Source organism: Poromitra crassiceps (assembly GCF_964638095.1).
Source record: "Poromitra crassiceps genome assembly, chromosome: 3".
Taxonomy (NCBI): Eukaryota; Metazoa; Chordata; class Actinopteri; order Beryciformes; family Melamphaidae; genus Poromitra; species Poromitra crassiceps.
The window spans coordinates 4,857,468-4,859,100 of record NC_139625.1 but is presented as its reverse complement, the minus strand read 5'-3'; the positions used below and the strand labels follow the sequence as shown (position 1 = coordinate 4,859,100).

Sequence of the window (1,633 nt, the reverse complement as noted above, 5' to 3'; positions counted from 1 at the left end):
CAGTTGAGCTCAGGGTAAAAGACATGCATGTTCGCCATGATCTCCAGTATGAAAGACATCAGTATCGGTTCTCTGGTTTGGATCCGTTTAAAAACCGAACTTCACAACAATACTGGCGAGCATGGTGATGCCAGACGCGCACACACTATCCTGATTAATTCTGTAGGCGCATTCACACTATAGCATAAGAAATGACAAGAAAATTCACACACACACAAAACAAAAACTCTTGTTCACAACAAAGGTACAAACGAAATAACAAAAATAACCTTTTGTGGGTGCGGGTGGAACAGGGTGACTCAATTAGATGCCCGATATGAAATGAAGTATCTATTCTATCGGATATCCTTGCCTATAATACCACCTTGACCAAATAGGCTACTTTGATCATTTGATTTGATTGATAAAAAATAATAAATAACTAATCCTAATCCTGTTTCCTGTAGAACTGTTGTATAACTGTATGTAATAGCTACTGAAAATGTGCAGCAGATTGTTATTTTTATAGCAGCTCTTATCGATGAAAAAGTAGACTATTCTACACATGGTGAACAACTACATTGCTGGATTCCCCCAGCGTTTGCCTGTATTGCTCGAGCCAGTCTTTCAGCTCTGAGATTCGATACCCTTCTGGTCCTCTGCCTCCCTGGTAAACAATTTTCCCGTCTTGAAGTATATAGAGTCTGTCGAAATACGCTCCGTACGCAGCGTTGGATGAGTTTTCCATGCTGTCGACCACAACCAAGCAGCCGGGCACCTCCAGGCGCATCAGCTGCGCAGCGTTCAGCCTGTCCTCCAGACACCGGTGCTTGGGAATCTGGTAGGGCGCGTCAGAGCTCATCCAGCCGTCGGAGGGGTGCGCTTCCTCTATGTACACAACGACGGAGTCTGCGATGTCTGCGTACAGTTGCACAACCCCCTGGAAAGCCTTCAGACGCGCCATGAACGGCGGTCAGGTGCAGCTGCCAAAGTTGAGGATGAGCGGTCTCTTTCCCTTTGCGTAATCGAGGAGCCGACTGCGCCTCTGGTCCTCCAGCTGAACCACCTCGGTGTTGGGCGCGCCGTGTCCGAGATGCGCGGCTTTCAGAAAGTCCAGTTTGTGCCCGTGCCAGACCGCCTTGAGGGACTCCACGCTGAACATGCGATTGGAATCGGATATGCACAGCGGAGGATCGATGGCGACGTCGCCCTCTTGCTCTCTCATCCTGAAGAACACCCTTTTCCTTATGCATAAAAAGTCAAGCAGCCAAAACATGACAGCTGCCATTAGAAAACGGGGCAGCAGGACAAGACACACTATTGCATTTTTAATAGCCTTGGCATTCATTATGAATCGTAATAATAATAACGACCTCTCGACCGGTCCTTTCGCTGCGCTAAGATCCTGCTGGTTGAAGTTGGGATACTTGCAACTTCTCCTCTTTTTATAGCACCGGCAGGTTTGAATGAATAACACCCCGCCTCCAAACTGGAGCCGATGGCCGAGGCCTCACATGGCGGGGATTACCTTCTGTCAACTCCAACCGCTTTGATTTACAGCCAGGGGCGTTGTTAGGATTTCAGAACATCCGGTGTGCTCAGACCAGACGAAGTAACCGAATCATAGTAGTAGGGGGGTCCGGGGGGTATCCCT

The 1,633-nt window shown here is 48.4% G+C and overlaps 1 pseudogene across 1 annotated transcript; it reads right to left on the bottom strand.

Annotated features, from left to right (window-relative positions):
* Positions 1–16: 16 nt before the first annotated feature.
* LOC310774175 (thyroxine 5-deiodinase pseudogene) lies at positions 17–1,375 on the bottom strand (annotated as a pseudogene). Its single transcript has one exon. The product of its transcript is annotated as a thyroxine 5-deiodinase pseudogene (transcript).
* Between the last annotated feature and the right edge of the window lie 258 nt (positions 1,376–1,633).